Raw genomic sequence first — 17,620 nt, forward strand, 5'->3', positions numbered from 1 at the left:
GAGGAGAGCCAGCTGCAGAGTTAGACCATTGCCCCAGGTCACACAGCTATTACAAAAGAGGCAGGATTCGTATCCAAGTTATTCTGGCTCAGAATCCACTTTTTCAACCACAATACTGTGGTTCTGAGTTATTTAAAGACACTGGGATTTTAAAAGTAATCTATTTCTGGCCATGGGTGTAAAAATATATTCATGTATCCCAGAAATAGTTTTGTTAGCAAGAGGATGTCTCTTTTTTTTGTTACCCATTCATTTTAAGTCAGTTTAAATACAAAACAAGTCAGAGTTTTTGCACTGCTGAAAAGAGTACAGTAAGATGCGGAGAAAGCAAGAGAAACACGTGTTCAGAGGAACTTTGTGTTACCCTCCTGGCCTGAATAGGATCAGGTTTGGTAGCTATCTCAATACCACAGGGTTGGAAAGAGCATTTGTTTTTTTCCACCCAAAGGATAATTTTAAGTAGTCTCTCAAGATGGTTGAAGTGGCTATAATCTGGCCAATGTTCCTCGACATGTGGCGAGTACCTATAGGGCGAAACAGAGAAGAGATTGGAAGCAGAGTGGGAGAGAGGAGCCCCACTTCTGACCCATCCACTCCTCCACCTGTCCCTTTTTTCTTCCTGCTTTGCAAGGTACAGTGTTTGCACTGAAGTGCAAGGAAGTGTCTTTGTGAGTTTGAAAGCTCAAACAAGTGAGGGGAAAGACACCTAAAGTAATAGTGGTAAGAGTTTAGAAATAATATTAAAAGCCAAGGAATTACATCAGAACTCAATAGGATGGAATTCCATCAAAACTATACATCTTGGATGCCATTCCTTAGAGTCAAAGGAAGGCTTAATCTCCATTTTCTACATTGATATTAGGAAAAAAGTATGGTTTCTTTCTTTTTACAATGTTTTCTGGCTATAGAAAAAAAAATTCCTCAAAATTTTGCATGCAGAGAGATGGCTTGAATAACTTCAAGAGTTATCTCTTTTGCAAAGTGAAGGTATCCTTGTAATTTTATTAATTAATTTATTTGTGATGTCATAGGTTAAGCCCATATTTGACGAGAATGCTGATGGATGAAGGCATGACCGTACGGCAGTTATTACAGTGGACGAAGATTCCAGATTTTGTGCTTGAAGACACGGAGAAAGCAGGTACAAAGTCTCTCAGCAGTTTTTATTTGTGAAATGGGACAACACTTGTGGTTACTTTTCAATGGCGAGGATTAATGCAGTGGTGGTGTTGAATAATCATTCAACGCCTGCATGGTGCTGGGCTTGACCACCTGTGAGTAGAGGTTTGAGGACTTTGGTGCTGCAGTGAGCAAGGTATTATTATCACTTGTAATTTTCTAAATTATGGAATTATGTATAGCAGCTCCGACTGCAGATTGCACATGAAGCCTCTCAAAGGCATTTTACTTCATGCTTTCTGGAATGGTAAAATTATGATCAACTTTACGCAGAGCCAAAAAAAGAGTGGAGTTTGGGTTCAATATCATATGAGACACAAGGGTTTGGATAACCCTCATTTTCAATATAGTCAATATAATGCCAATTTACCACTGACATGAAGAATTAAAATTCTACTGAAGATTTATCTTCCTACAAGGTGTAGTCTGTATATATTTTCCAAAATTATACAGTTTATGATTTTGTCATAAAATTAATGCCCATTCTTAAAATCTAGAAAGATAGAAATAAGTATGTCTCTCTTAAAAGAGTTAAGCGCCTTGACCAGGTCCACAATTAGTGAGAGTGGAAGCCAAGTTAGGAACCCAGGAAGTCTGATTTCCAAGCTAATGCTGTCTTTGTGACATCACAGTTCAGAGTTCAGCTAATTTAATATTTTGCTTTTTGTTTTGACTTAACATTGTGTCAAAAGCACATTTGATGTAAAACTTTCTTAGGGGGAGGTATAACATTCTATCAAGTATCCCGACAGTGTTTTTGAACATTAAAAAAAAATACCATGCCGGATGTCAGTGTTCGGGGTGAAGATCAGGGGTGCTGGAAGGTTCTCACTGTGGTATCCGGACTCTGCTGGAAACACAGGCATACACAACGGCCTGCCCTCCTCACCCCTGGCTGGGGTTTTGCAGAGTCAATGGGAGGAGGCCATCACCACAACTGTCTTTATCTCTAGGAGATCAGATAATGGTTTAGTAGATTTTACTTGGGAGGGAGATAGAATTTTTAAGAGGAATATTTAAATCATAAGATAAGAGAAAGAAATGGAAAGTTGTTTCCTGGGGAATCGCTGAAGAAAGAAAGGAGAAAAACTCATCTATCTCGCATGGTTAAAGTGTGTCTTTGCACTTGGATGAGTGTATAGGGGTGTAAATTAGTTGTTTCTATGCTTTAGATCTATAGGGACTGGAAAAAAGTCAAAAAACAAAAAAAAAGCAAAGGAAAAAGGATAAGTCACCCTAATAATCTCAAAAGGCAAAGTTGAGGAACACTAGCACCCAGGTTATTCTAAGACGTGGACTTTCTGATGTCAGGACTGGGAACCTCCATACCTCCTAGGTGTCCCCTCCACCTCCGGGGAGGCCTTCCTCCATGGCCCCTCTGCTCTCTCCCAGGAAGCTGTTAGCTGTTCCTTCATCTGCTCTTTTCTGGGCTCCCCAGTTTCCTTCCAGCAAATTACTCCACTCCAACAAACATACAAATATTCCTTGTCATGGATACACCTCCTATGCAGATTTATTGTACAGTTAGTGAAGTACCAGCCTCATTTTACAGTTCGTAAATTAAGTTGGGATTCAAGCTCAACCTCTCTATCAAAGCTTTTGCAGCTAAGAGCTGCAGCTTACATCACGTGCCTTGAGGAGCCCCCACCTCTGTGCCCATCACCCATCAGCGAGATCTGTTTTCTCTGCAGAAGCACATGCATTGCCCCACACTGACAGTCACTGGTTTTAGCATTGGCTAATCACCAATACCGTTGTGTTAAGTGAGATTCATAGATGCTGATTGCATTTATTGCATAAATTACTTCATTATTAAAATCAGGTCATTTGAGCCCCCAAACCATTAACATGAAGGTTATTAACATAATTTCATAAGCTAATAAATCAAGCACAGGAAAAGAATTAAAGGGTTCTTAGTGATAAGTGTTTCTTCAGAGATTAAGGAACACAATTTTCTTCCGCATATATTAACATTTTTTGAGTGGGTTCTTGCAAGAGCAGTTTTTTCTCTCTGCGTGCATGACTCACATTCCGTCTTCATACTCAGCCTCTGAAACTCATTTTCAAAATTTAGTGTTTTTTTTTTTCCTTTTCAAAGAACTATAAAGCAATTTTCAACTGAACCCATTAGCCTTCTGTGATATGCACTACCTATAAACTTCTTACCTTTTCACACTTCTTAGACTGCAAAAGCTTTGGGATGGGGGAGAGGCAAGGTAGAGTTGGAAGGAAAAATACCTTGGATTGGTCTTAGATAATGCAATTTTCATTCTAGGTGAATTTCAAATGTATTCCTAGTCTTAAGAGGTTCTAGTGAAGTTCTAATTATCTAATTACAACACATACTGAGGTTAAGTGTTCTTATCAAATGATGCATTAAAAATGGGTTTTATTCCCAGGCTGGATCTAATAGGCTGAGATACTGGCCTGAAGACACAGAAATTGGTTCCCTCGTTCATTTCTCTTACCAGATTGTGAAAGATTCTGAGGGTCAGAGCCATCATTATCCAGTGCAATGATGTTGCCTAGAAACGAAGATAAGTTCCAATGTAAAATTAGACTATAACAACTTTATCCTTTGTGCAATTTGTGTAATGTTTTTAAGCAAATAGCAACTGATGGATCATAATTGAAATACAGACTGTCGTTAGCAAGCATCACATGCGATTTTACAGGTGAACTGGGGGGATGAGAAGGACCAACGATTCTTTCTAAGAACGAGTGTAGTGATCACACCTTTTTCCTCTGTAATCTTCTGTGAATATTCCCCTGAAGAATGCAAAAACTCCCCTGGACCTCCTTCTGTCCACCTGCTTAAAACCTTTCAATAGCATCTCATTGCTCTTAGGATAAAAAAACATTTCTCAGCATGGCCCACAAGCCCCACATGGTCTAGCCTGCCGTTATTGGTTCAGCCTCATTTCACAGCTGGCTTTCAGTCCTTCATAAACACTTTTCCCCTTCCCGTTGCAGGGCCTTTGCACAGGTTTCCCTATCTGATTATAATGTTCTCTGCTTTCTGAACCCATTAACGTTTCTTCATTCTTCAGATCTCAAGAGCCACTTCCTTCAGGAAGGCTTCCCTGACCTTTATGATTAGGTCAGGTCTTTCCCGGCTGTGATAATACTGTGAATGGCTCAATTACATGTTTGTCACAATTGCCATTTCTCAACTTTTATATCTGTTTTTCCTATTGTAAACATGTTTACTTGGCAAAAAAAAAAATGAAATAAAATGATATTTACTGAGCTATCTAGCTTTGATTTCTGTTCTCATTTTTCCTACAACCTCTCCTTTTAGAGACAAACGTTTGTTTTATTAGTTTCTTATTTATCTTTCCGGTATTTCTTTTTTGCAAGGACAAATACAAATATATATCTTGTTTGTCCCCTTTTTGACACAAAAGATAACATACTTTCTATATGTTCTACACCATAACTTTTTCTTCCCTAACAATGTACTCTGGAGCTTATTCTATATCAACACATAAAGAATCTTTCTCCTTTTTAGGGCTGCATAGAATTCTACTGTGAAACTCTTGCACTGTTTCCGGAACGAGTTCTTTATGCTGGCCGTTGAGATGTTTTCAGTCTTTTCCTATTACAAATAATGCTGCAGTTAATAACCAGGTGTGCCTGTCTCTGTCTTTTCCACATGTGCAAGTTCTGTGTAAATACCCATAAATAGGATTGCTGAGTCAAAGGATAAGTGCATCAGTAATTTTGATAGCAATCGCCACATTACCTTTCCTGTGGGTTGTACCATCTCCCACCTTCACCAGCAAAACATGAGTGTGTGTTTCTCCACAGCTTCACCCGTCGTGTTGTCCGACTTTTGATGGGGAGGTAAGAAACAGCACTCAGGGCAATTTCAATGTGCATCTTTCTTATTTTGAGTAAGGTTGCGTATCTTTTCATGTGCTTGAGGGCCATTTGTAGTTTTTTTTTTTTAATTTTTATTTATTTATTTGGTTGCACTGGGTCTTAGTTATGGCAGGTGGCCTCCTTAGTTGTGGCTCACGGGCTCCTTAGATGCAGCTCGCAGGCTTCTTAGATGTGATACGTGGGCTCCTTAGTTGTGGCATGGGAACTCTTAGTTGCAGCATGTGAACTCTTAGTTGTGGCATTCATGTGGGATCTAGTTCCTGGACCAGGGATTGACCCTGCCCCCGCTCCCCCACCCCCACCCCCCGGCTCGCACTAGGAGCACAGAGTCTTAACCATTGTGCCACCAGGGAGGTCCCCATTTGTAGTTTGTGTGTGTATGAACTGACTGTTCATGTCTTTTGCCCATTTTCTGTTGGGCACTTAATCTTTTCCTTCCTGTTATCTAGGTGCTTTTTATTAGTGATATTAACCATTTACCTGTGATATATGTTGCAGCTATTTCCCCCAGTTTGTCATTTGTCTTACGACTTTCCATGCGGTGTTTTCATATATATAGATAATATCTCTTTCTACTGCTAAGACACCAGGGAGGGCAAGTCCCACATGTCTTGGGCTACCACTATGTCCCCAAATCTGTTTCTTCACCTGTAAAAAATGTGAAACTTGCGGTAGGGCCCAGTCACATCTGAAAGTCTGTGATTCTGTTTTCTCCTCTTACTTTTTGATTTATTAAAGTTCTCCTGCCTCCACCCTCTCTCCTCCACCCCCATCCCCACCCCCCACCACCCTCTCCTCCCTCTGCCTCTCTGCACTTGGGCTCAGGTGTCACACATACCATTGGGAAATGTGGAAACTCACATGGCGTTACCTGAGAAGTGCCTAGAAGGGCTCCCTCCCCCATTTATCCCACCTGATTTTCATGTGAAATTTCACCGTTAGAGATACATTGTCTTCTCAGTTCCCATTAACTTTATTCAGGTCTCTGTTACTTCTTGTCTGGACTTAAGCTGGACTCCAAGTTGCTCTGCCTAGATTGCTCCTTTTCACCCTTCAGTCTATGTGCTGCCTCTAGATGACATTTCTTATGGAAGAGCTTTGATCAGGGTACTTTCTCTCTAACTTTCATGTATTGCCCATTTCTTTTGTTGTTAAAGTTCCCAGTCCCTTCATGATAAGATCTCAAATGGCATTTTCAGCTGCAAGACTCCTGATGCCCTCCCTGGTCCCTTTCCTTCCCTCATATAGGCTACTCATTGTCATCCGCCTCCATCCTCTTCTCAGGCTGGTCCTTCCACCTGACATGTCCTCCTTTCAACCAGGTCTAATTCTACCTACAGAGCATTACCCATTTCTCATCCTCCTCTTCTCAAGCTGGGATTAAACTCTGCTCTCCCAGTGCCCTCATAACATTTCGAATAAAAGACCATACTGCATGTTTTTCTTGGAAGGAATGAGCATGACTCTCTACCAGAGTATAACCTCTTTGAGGGTAGAAATATATATATTTTTCATCCTCATAGCATCTGTAAGAAATAGTCTCTAAGGCATTTGTTGCCTGGAATTGAAGCAACACTCACTCCCGGGAACTTTAATTTTAATTTGATTTGCACAATATTCCTGGGATGGTAGAAAGTTAAGTCGTTAATAGATGAGCTGATTAGCAGACTTGGTTTTTTCCTCTTAAATTATGGTTCAGTAAAATATTAGTGTGTACCTTTGTGTATGGGCATGTGTGTATATGTGTGTGTATGTGTGTGTGCTCACGTGTGTACACACCATTGCATGCTCATGGGAAGGGAATAGTGTTGAAAGGGAAGAAAGTATGTAGAGGTGGGAATAGAGGGGAAGTGAAAAGAACGTCCTTTACTTTATGGTTTTGCCAAAGAGCAACCGTACGCTTTCTTGAAACAGCCACCTCTTCATCCTGCCAAATTGTATCTTTCCCATCTTTTTGATTTTGGATAAAATTTATCCATGGAAACTTTTCTAGTTAACCCATAACCACCACACCCCTTGCATTACTCTGATAGGTTAACACACTCTGCAAGGATGTGATAAGACATTATTGAAATAGTCTAGTGCATCTTGAGGTTATCTTTTATCCATCTTATCTCCCCTTTGTCCTTCCCTGGACAGTACTTCCTAATTTAACCTTGTAGCCTTTCCAGAGGAACAACTCATGACAATTTGAGAGAGAAAGAATTCTTCAGGATATCTGATCTGGGCCAGACCCTAGTGCTCATCCCCATAACCGTCTCATTTAGCTGTGTCCATGGCTGCCTGGAAGGGAGACTACAGTGTTCCAGCCTCCCCTGCAGCTAGTTGTGGCCACGTGACTAAGTTCTGGCTAGTGAGATATAAGTAGAATGTCACATATAACTTATGGAAGTGATTTTTAAAGTAAGAAAGTGCTCCCCTTTAAGCCTTTTCTCCTTCTAGCACAGAGGGATGTCAAAATAATGGATGAAGCTTGAGGGACCATCTTAGACTACGAGGTGTGATCCCTATGCTAAAACTGGCAGTATAGCAAGATAGAGCCTGCATCTGTGATGATTTTCTGCTGATGCATGTCTAGGTACCTGCCCCCAGCCTTCTTTTACATGAAAGAGAAGTAAGACATTTGTCTTGTGCAGGTCTTCATTATTTAGGGTTCCATTATTCATGGCCAAACCTAATCCTAACTGAATATAGTCATAAGAAAGAGCAAGACCTGGAGAATTACCAACAGCCCTCAAACAAGACCCACGTTGGTGCTCTGTCTGGATAATAATAATTTTAAAAATCATTACACGGGAGAGGAAGATCAAAATTGTATGCTAAAGGGCATGTTCCCTTCTCCATAGTAAGAGAGAGCATGTGCCCATAATGCAGTTAGAAGATTCTGGAAGGGCAAGAAGGAACCAGAGAATGGAAGTGTGAACAAGAGGAAGCCCACAACGTGTTAAGGAAGCTGAAATATAATGAGTGCTGGCATTTCAGGCTTGCAGAAGCTGGGCTCAAAACATGTGAGATGTAGACTTTGGTGGCATGGTATTTCTCAACCATGGAACTAACTTTAGTTTATGTAATTGACGTATTAAAGTCACTTTGGAGTGATAATACCTCTCCTTATTTAAGCCATTCCCAGGAATCTGAAAGAAGAGAGCATAAAAATTCCAAGCTGGCATCATTCCACAAAGCAAACTACCCGAGAAGATTCTTGTTGCGAATGCAGTGACATGGGCGTTACATACAGTAGAGAAACTGAGCTGCAGAAAGGAAAGTGACTCTCCCTAGACCACCCAACTCGTTAGTTAGGCTCTGAACTCTCCTCCCTTGAGGCTCCTAGGCCAGGTCTCTTGCCTCAGCACTGTTTTATCTGCAAATTTAATCCACTCTCCATCGGGAAAATTGGTTGTGCCCTTGGAAACTGGGTTGAAGCAGAGTGAAATATTCATCTTAGCCATAAGGCCATGGGTAATCAAACACTGACCTTTCATCTACCACCCACAAAGAGAAGTTTAGCTTTCAAAATGTCTGCAAAAAAGTTCTTTCAAGTTGTGTCTTTCTGACTGTAAGAAAAGAGTCCTGCGTGAGATAATATGTGATAAAACACTTTGTGTGGGGCTAAGAGGTGCAGTGCACGGCGACACTCTCCTGTCTTCCCTGTGGAGTTAGAAATCTCCGGGTCCCAAGATTTGACAGGTGGACTAGTTGCAGTTACAAATTTATGCTTGAGATCATGAAATGAAAACATAAATATGACAGACATTTTCTTTGGTACTAGATGACAATTTCCCAATGCACAGAGCTCTTCAAACAACCATATTGCTATTTTTAAAAAATATGCTGTTTCTTTCTACTAAATCTTTCAGCATATTTCTTACTCATTGCAATTTTCTAACACCTGTCTGTATATAAAGGTGCTAAATCTGAGCTGGATATAACAAATCCTCATGTAATGGGAGTTGTGCTTTTTCAAAGGCTTTCTTCCCCACTGCTTCAGGAAAGTAGCCTATCTTAGAATCTCAGGTTTTTAACATTGAAAGAAACCTCTTAGTTCAATATATAAAGAACCCAATCCCTTCATTTGTAAATGAGAAACATTAAGGTCCTAAGAGAAGAAAGATTGCGCCCAAGGTCACAGAGCTCCTTGAAGTTTTAATAAGTATCTCTTCAATTGCTTTTATATCTTTGCAGAGCAGATTAAAAAGAAAAGTCTTTTCTTCTCCTTGTGTTTTCTCAGCCACCCAGCATTCCAGATGAGGCCTCATGTTTGGAATCATAAATTTGGGACAACAAAGTACTACAATATACCATTCATCAAATATTTTTCTTTTACTCTGAAAGAACAAAATGTATCATAGCCATTCATTCTTTCTCACCTTTGTCATCAGCTTTCTATGCATGGGTTGAACTGACTGTTCTCTGCACAGAGGTGTGTGTGTGAAGATGTCATGTGTTAACAGCTAATTAGGAGCATTTCAGAGCAGAAGTAGGCCTTGCTAACACAACCAGTTTCTGTGTCATGGTATTGCTGGATGCAGCTGCTGCTCTTAGGTGTCAACAAAGAAAGCCCAAGACAGTGGAGACGTTAGCCCAGGGCTAGAAGAGGGCTTCTGAGAGCACCCAGTGTCCTCATTCGGAGCCTGCCCAGTAGCTGTGTTGGCTCTTGGTCTGAGCAATCTGCTAGATGCCCGGAGGCCCCTGGGAACCCACTGCTAGCTCCCAATACCTCTTACTGATATTTACATGGAACAAACTGCAGGCACCCAAAAGGGGCAGCAAATACTTGTGAAAAGAGCCGTAGTGCTAAGAGAAAAGACTGAGATTGTAGCCACCACTCTGCCTCTAACTGGGTGATGTTTACATCCCATTCGCCCTGCATTGTCCAATTAGTAGTTGGCCAAACTTTCAATCCTCAGACAGAAGTTCTCAGGAAAAGGTAAAATAGCATGCTTTTGGGGAAGGAGGAGAGAGCATGGCATAGTAATATAACATAACTAGGAGGTGATAAAATCCACATCTTCTACACATGGTTTGCTACCGACAGTATCACTAGTATATAAAATATCAAAATTCTGTTTGATGCATTCCAGGGAATTCAATATTTTGCCTTCCCTGAAATTAATTAGGGTATGCTACTTTTCACTTCTCATTTCAGACATTTAGAATGAGAAGGAGCTTGCTTTTCTAGCTTCAACTCAAGAAAAACAACTAATGAACTCATCAGTATTTATTCAGCAACAACTCAGTATGCTTGAGCCTGTGCTTAGAGATATTGGGATTAAAGGTTGGACCCACCCAATTCTTGGAGTACATTTTAGGCATCATGTAATTCACACAAATGCCCTACTGAGCACCTATCCTGGCCCAGGCAAAGAAGGCTGTCTTGACATTACTATTTTGAGATGGCCACTTGGTAATTGCCCCCTTCACTTCTTTTTTTCCTTCACAGGGAATACAAAATTTTCTGAACTCTTGTCACTGGTGCTCAGAAAACTAATAGAAACTGATTGTCACGCAGAACACAGGGTGGGGGGTGAAGGGGAAGCTGGGACGAAGTGAGAGAGTAGCATTGACATATATACACTACTAACTGTAAAACAGATGGCTAGTGAGAAGCTGCTGCTTAACACAGGGAGATCAACTCGAGGGTGGGTGATGCCTTAGAGGAGTGGGATAGGGAGGGTGGGAAGGAGCCACGGGAGGGAGGGGATGTGGGGATATATGTGTAAATACAGCTGATTCACTTTGTTCTACAGCAGAAACTGGCACAACAGTATAAAGCAATTATATTCCAATAAAGAGCTTAAAAAAAAAAAGAATATATTTGGTTTCACAATTACTTAGTGCTCCCAAAAAACAAACCATAGGAACTTCTAGCTAAACATGGCAGATTTAAAAAAAAAATGATAATACTCAAAGCCCGACTAAGATGACAGAGAATGAAAAGGCACACATCCGTAAGGACCATGGGAACAGAAGAGGAAACAGCATTATTTTGAAAGCCAGAGAGCAGGTGGATGGGCAGTAACCGACTTACTGGCAGGAGAAAGCTGAATGGCAAGAGCCTGGAAGAAGCAAAGCCAAAAAGCAGATTTGACGGAGCCACAGAGGCCTGGAGAGTCTCAGCAGTAGAGGTACTAGCTGCCTCCAAAAGGGTGTGGCCAAGACAGACACCAGGAGGAATGATTAAAAATCCGTTTAAGGAATAGCTGGACCTAGATTCCCTACGGTATCCTGCACTGCCAGCCACTATCCCTTCCCAACCCAGTACAAGACTGAAGGTTTATTTTCAAAAGAGGTTGCGTGAGAACATTCTGGATGAGCGAACACTGGCCACAGCTGAGGGCACTCATGACAAGTAGAAACCAGGGAGGCTAAGAGGGGCATCTGCAGACCAACTAGTGGCACCACCAGCACCATTGCACCCTTGCTTCCAGAATGCTGACAGCCAGGCTGCACGTGCACTGGCAGGATAAAGGCGCCCTCCTCTTTGGGTAAACTGATCAGCCCAAGAGAAAGTATCTACAGATACTGGGGTAACTGTGGTAAGAGTGATGTCCACATCCTAGTCCCTGAAACCTCTGACTATGCGAGATTACATGGCAAAGGGGAATTAAGGTGGCAGGTGGAATGAAGGTTGCTAATCGGCCGACCACAATGGGGAGAATGTCCTGGGTTATCCAGGTGGGCCAAGGTCATCACCAGGGACTTCAGAAGTGGAAGAGAGAAGCAGAAGAGGTCAGAGTGATGTGATATGAAAAAGACTTGACCCACGGGGACTGGTTTTGAAGATGGAGGAAGAGGGCCAAAGGTCAAGGAATACGAGTGGCTTCTAGAACTTGGAAAAGGGAAGGAAATGGGCTCTTCCCTGGAGGCTGCAGAAAGGAATGCAGCCCTGCCAACAACCTAATTTTAGCCCAGTGAGACTGTATCAGACGTCTGACCTCCAGAACTATAAGATAGTAAATTTGTGTTGCTTTAGATGCCAAGGTCGTGGTAATTTGTTACTGCTGCAATAGAAAACCAGGGCAGATACAGACTGTTGGGGGAACCCAACAAAATACCTGATTACCCTATCGTGAATCTCATCTGTTGCACATCCCACCCATACACTTTCCTTCCTCAGACTGGAACTTCTGAGGACTTCTGCGATTAACTTTTTGGGACTTCTCTTGCAAATGGACAGCCAAAGAGTAACAGATATTTGAAGGAGATATCTAACATAAAAGGCAAAGTCCAAAATTAATAAACACCACAGAGGGAAGGGACCATTCAAGGAGCAGAAGAAAATGTAAAAAACAAACAAAACTCTCAGAGAAACAAGAGAAGATATTGCATCCATGAAACAAGAACAGAGTGCTCTTAGAAAGGAACATTCATAAGACCAAAAGCATTCTTAGAATTTAAAAATAAAATAGAATAAATAAGTACTAAATAGAATGGTAGAGAAATGATGTTTTTAAAACTCCTAAAGAGAAGTCAATGGCAAGCTGTCAACATGGATCTCTGTTAAAGATATCAAGAATAGGTCTTACTGTAATGACCTAGACATTGAACATATTATCTAGCTGCTAGCAAGATTGAGAAATGTAGTCCCTAGCTAGACAGCCAAAATAGAAGTGGTGAATAGATACTGGGAGGGGGCAACTAGCAGTCTGTACTTTAAGCATTTAATAAATGGTTTATAAAAAAAACAAAAAGAAATAGGTCTTACTTTAAGAGATACCAAGTGAAATTTAGAAGTAAACAAGAGGGTAAAGTTGATTTCTATGCTCAGAAACACTTGGTAACCCAGGACAAAAGTTAAATACAACACACCCAAATAAAGGGTGATCGTCCCTGTAACCAACAGAGATATCACTTGTCAAATCTCTTATGCCTGAGTAGAAGGGGATATGACAGTCTGCGCAGATAAGGCTCGTGAACTTCCAAAGCATAGTGTGACAGTTGGCCTGACAGATACACTGTGGCATATTGTCCTGGCCTACTGCTGGCCTGCAGGCTTCTTGGTTGGTTTGGCATGGACAGGATATAAATACAGTGAGGAAAGCATTGATGATCAACCTTGTGCTTTCACCTGCTATTTGAATGCAAACCTTGCTAGAATTATACCACTGGAAATAAAGTTTGGGGGGCCCTGTGGGGAGTTTTGGATGGAGGGTTATCAGTCCCTCACAGTAACAGATGGTTCCCTGATTACGATTCAGAAAGCATGGAATTCAGTGCAGAAGTACCTCGGAAGCACATCATGGGTCAGAGTGTTGCAGAGGATATGAGTTACCTTGTGGAAGAGGATCAAGATTCTAGCAAGAAACAATTCTCTCAATACATAAAGAACAACCTAACTCCAGACGTGATGGAGGAGACGTACACGAAAACTGCGCTACTATATGAGAGAGTCTAGTCTATCAGAAGAAGCTTAAGAAAGAAATAAAAAAAGCGGTGGAACAGTTCCAAAATGTTTCTTGCTCAGAAGAAACATCGAGTATCTCATAAGACGGCAAGCTGCCTCAGAGCTCAGGAGTGGACCACTGAAAGATAAACCAAACCACAATCTTCTATGAAGATTTTTCAGATAAAGTCAATAAATGTATTGACAAAGCAGCTAAAAACCACTACCACTACCAGCACCACCACCACCGCCAACAAAAACTTGCATAAAAATAAAACAAATGAAAACAGTTTTTAAAATAAGAGAAAAGAGAAAAAAAAAAATCCATCGAGGATACCCAATGGAAGTCCCACAATAGAGAAGTGATTAGATTGAGTCAGTGTGTCTATAACATGAATGAAAAAGGACCCCCACTGAGACATATCATTGTCTTTTTTTTTTTTTCCAGAAGCCCGGTAATAGAGATGATTCTAAAAAATTCTAGAGAAGAAAATCCAATTATGGGGGGGGGGGGGGGCGGGGGGTGAAGGGGAAGCTGAGACGAAGTGAGAGAGTAGCATAGACATATATATACTACCAACCATAAAATAGATAGCCAGTGGGAAGTTGCTGTATAACAAAGGGAGTTCAACTCGAGGATGGATGATGCCTTAGAGGACTGGGACGACGGGGCGGGGGGGGGGGGGAGTTGAGGGAGGGAGGGAATACGAGGATATGTGTATAAATACAGATGATTGAACTTGGCATACCTCAAAAAAAATAATAAATAAATTTTTTTTAAAAACCCAATTATGGACAAAGGATCAGGCATCAGAAGGTCTCAGAGGTCTTAATAATAATGGAAGTAGAAACGCAGTGACTTAACAATTCTGAAGAAGGTAATTTCCACCTTAGAATTTCCATCCACACTGTTAAATAAGTCTGCAAGTGGGGTAGCATTTCAAACATTCAAAGTCTTAAAAAGTGCTGCCTATGCACTATTTTCCAGAAATCTACTAGAGAATAACCTCCAAAATGAGGAGAAAACTTAGAAAGTAGATACTAGTAGACAAGAAACAGGGCGTTCCACAGAAGAAAGTAGCCAAGAGAACCTCCGAGTGATTGCTATGCAACAAAGAAGACCCAGTCCAGATGGAATAGAAGGATGGAGGGCTCCAGAGGGAAGACTCCAAGGGGGTGGAGGGAGAAACTGATCATTCATCTGCAGTTCTTAGGAAATGTATACTTACTGCAGAGTTTGGAGCTGAAGTACGTAGAAAAACTTTAGCAGCCAGCTCAAAACAAGACAATTATTTACTCTAAGGATCAGAGCAAAATTCCTCATGTGAGAAAGAAAACGCAATCCTAGTTCACTATGAGATCTAGTTATAAGTAAATGTCCATCATTTCTGATTGTTGATATATGATTTGTTTACATAAAGAGAATGGTGGCAAAGGAAAGTGCAGATGTGTGCATATACTACCTGTGTGTAGTAGATTGCAAAAATGGCCACAGTTCTCTTCTCCCTGTATCCTTCACGACGCGACTTTACAGCATCTCCCATCTAGAGGTAGGGTCTATTCCTCTTCTACTTAAATCCAGCTGGCCTTGTGAGGGAATGCAATGGGAGTACCAGAAAGCCAGTTTTGAGCCTGGGCCTCAAGAAGCATCACGTGCTTCCACTTGGACCCTCGGAACCCTGCCCATCCTCTGTATGAGCAAGCCTGGTCTTGCCTGCTAGAAGATGGAAGACAACATGGAGAGTGGAAGAGCCACCCTAGCTGAGGCCACTCTGGCCAGTCAGCCTCCAGCTACCCCAGCTGACCATGAGCTCAGCCAGGACTAAGGTTGCCCAGCCCAGTCCAGTTCAAATGGCTGACCCACAGAATTGAGAGTACATAAATGGCTGGTTTAAGCCAGTATGTTTTGGGATGACTTGTTACACAGCAAAACCGAACTGATATTATGCATATGTGTGTGTAGTGTGTATGTATGTAGACACACATATGTATGCATGTGTGTCTACAGGAGGATGTTAATGCAGTAAAGCGAAGTTCTTGTGTTCTATAATGGGAAATCAATACATCTATCTAAATCTAAAGAACCAAGGAACACAAGAGAAGCAGATTATTTAGAAACATGGGGACAAAAACTGTGAATGGATTTTTTAAAATTAATTAATCAATTAATTTTTATTTATTGGCTGCATTGGGTCTTCGTTGCATGTGGACTTTCTGTAGTTTCGGAGAGTAGGGGCTACTCTTCATTGCAGTGCACAGGCTTCTCATTGCAGTGGCTTCTCTTGTTGCAGAGCACGGGCTCTAGGTGCGTGGGCTCAGTAGTTGTGGCACACAGGCTTAATTGCTCTGAGGCATGTGGGATCTTCCCAGACCAGGGCTCAAACCCATGTCCCCAGCACAGACAGGCAGATTCTTAACTACTGCGCCACCAGGGAAATCCCTGTGAATGGATTTTAAAATGGATATCTGAGGAGTGTAAATCAGGGGTTGGGACAGATAGAGGTTTTCATTGCAGGCTGTGTAGAATTGTTTGATTTTTTAAAATTAAGTACATGTTTCATTTTGATAAAACTGCAAATTAAGTGGAAATAAAAAAGAAAAATAACTAAACTTCCAAGTTATTGGTAGTCAGCTGGTGTAGAGCATCGGCCATTGCCAGCAGTAGTCATGTGTTCAACACATGCCCCGGCAGCTGGAGGAATTTCCTACTAAGACCTTAAGCCACAACCAACCCAGTTTTCCCTTTTGATTAGTATTCAGTCTTCTGGCTTGCATACTTGTGGTTAGTACACAGTGGGAGAATTGAAAAAAAGCACATGGAAAAGTTAGATGCCGAGCCTCAGACACTGCAGGTGTTCTTCAAGTTGGTAGTCTCCATCCTAACAGAGTCAAATAAGGACCATAAACAGCAAAACATAATGGAAAACTGGCTGCAACCAAAAGCAGGGCATGGAAAAATCGGTCACTAAAAATCATTCTGTGGTAGCATTGTTGAATTGGCACGGGGGAAAAGTGGAGCAAATCACCATGCTCAACACAGCGAAGTGGCACCATGAAAACAAAACACACACGACGGCAGAACAACGGCTATTGTCAGACAATCACCCTCTTCTTCCCTGACACTATACTCTCTGTGCTTTAAATGTACTTTTTTTCTTTGTAATTATTCTTTTTAAGTCTGTTTATAAAATTCTCTTTCCTCTGTTATGTTGGGAGAAAGTAAGTGATATTTTGAAAAGACACAGAGGGTAAAAATAAGATACTAAATACTAAGCGATGTGTTTATTAGTCAGGAGAGAGAGATGCTGTAGTAATGAAAAACCCCAGATCTCTGGGACTTAACATCACAGGCTACATCTTCAAAGTTAGGTCTTCAGAAGGATTTTGGTTATCTAATTCACTCAAGATCCAAGCTGATAGATGCTGCCATGAGCACTTCCTCTCAAAGCTGACCGGAAGTGACACTCATCACTTCTGCTCGTATTTTTCTTAGCCATTTCCGCATGGCTGTGTCTAAATTCAAAAGGGTGGGAACATGCGATTCTGCCAAGTACTCAGAAGGAGAAATGGAGTAGTTGTGACGTATGCCAACTCAATCTGCGATTCTCCCTACTGTTCAACATAGTCCTACATCACCTAGAATATAAACGAGTGATATGTATTTTTATCCAAAGTATAGGAAATTTTCCCAGACGTGTTTTACTCTGGAAAATTATTGTGCTTTAGAGGCAGAGGATGAATCTGGCTGAGGGGGAGGGCCTGGGAGGTTACATGAGGTTTGAAAGTTATGTAAAGTAATGTGGTTTCCTTTTTTCCTCCCCCTGCGGTTTAATGGTGCGGCACAGTATTTGCAGACCAATCCTGGTCTTCCTCAAGTGGTTTCTATAACAAGATAATTTTCTTTCACCCGATCACTAACCAGTTTGTTTTTGCTTTCAAGTAGAGCCTTAATTTTGCCTAAATTTTGAAGACTGTGACTATAAGGGCACGCCACTTTCTGCATGTTTAAGAAATAATCCGAGGTGGCCTGCATGTAAAAATGCTACTGCATGAATGAGAAAACTTTATTTATTTAAATCTCAAAGCAACAGTTGTGCTTTGAGAAGGAACGGTTAAGGTGAACAGGGCCTGGGGAACTGGAGAATCAAAGAAGCAGAGTTTTCAGATGGGACA

At 41.3% G+C, this 17,620-nt stretch overlaps 1 pseudogene; it reads left to right on the top strand.

Moving 5' to 3' along the window:
• Window positions 1-1,053: 1,053 nt before the first annotated feature.
• Window positions 1,054-13,597, top strand: LOC130830805 (60S ribosomal protein L5-like; annotated as a pseudogene).
• Window positions 13,598-17,620: the final 4,023 nt, after the last annotated feature.

This window comes from Hippopotamus amphibius, chromosome 11, assembly GCF_030028045.1.
Source record: "Hippopotamus amphibius kiboko isolate mHipAmp2 chromosome 11, mHipAmp2.hap2, whole genome shotgun sequence".
Classification (NCBI taxonomy): domain Eukaryota; kingdom Metazoa; phylum Chordata; class Mammalia; order Artiodactyla; family Hippopotamidae; genus Hippopotamus; species Hippopotamus amphibius.